Source organism: Notothenia coriiceps, unplaced genomic scaffold (genome assembly GCF_000735185.1).
Source record: "Notothenia coriiceps isolate Sejong01 unplaced genomic scaffold, NC01 NC01_scaffold00003339, whole genome shotgun sequence".
Classification (NCBI taxonomy): domain Eukaryota; kingdom Metazoa; phylum Chordata; class Actinopteri; order Perciformes; family Nototheniidae; genus Notothenia; species Notothenia coriiceps.
The window spans coordinates 10119-10433 of record NW_011336040.1 but is presented as its reverse complement, the minus strand read 5'-3'; positions in this window follow the sequence as shown (position 1 = coordinate 10433).

The window sequence follows — 315 nt, the reverse complement described above, 5'->3', positions numbered from 1 at the left end:
CAAACATTGATGTTGGAACTATTTTTCTTTGCTCATCAAGCAAAGAGGCAATGCCATTGGCATTGGTCACCAAGGCATCCCCGAGCAAAGATGAAAAAGGTCCACATCGTAGAGGTCAAGATCACCAGAGAACATGGTGCTAAGCTGTTCCTCAGACCTATTACAGACTTAGTCCTTCTTCTCTCAGAGGAAGACTACAAGAGCAAGTAGTGACATTCAAACATTGATATTTAGAAGCCAAGTTAACGGGTGTTATCAATAGATGCCAGGCAGGGAGTGTTCTGTCCTCATCAGGACATTGTGTTCATTTGTGGA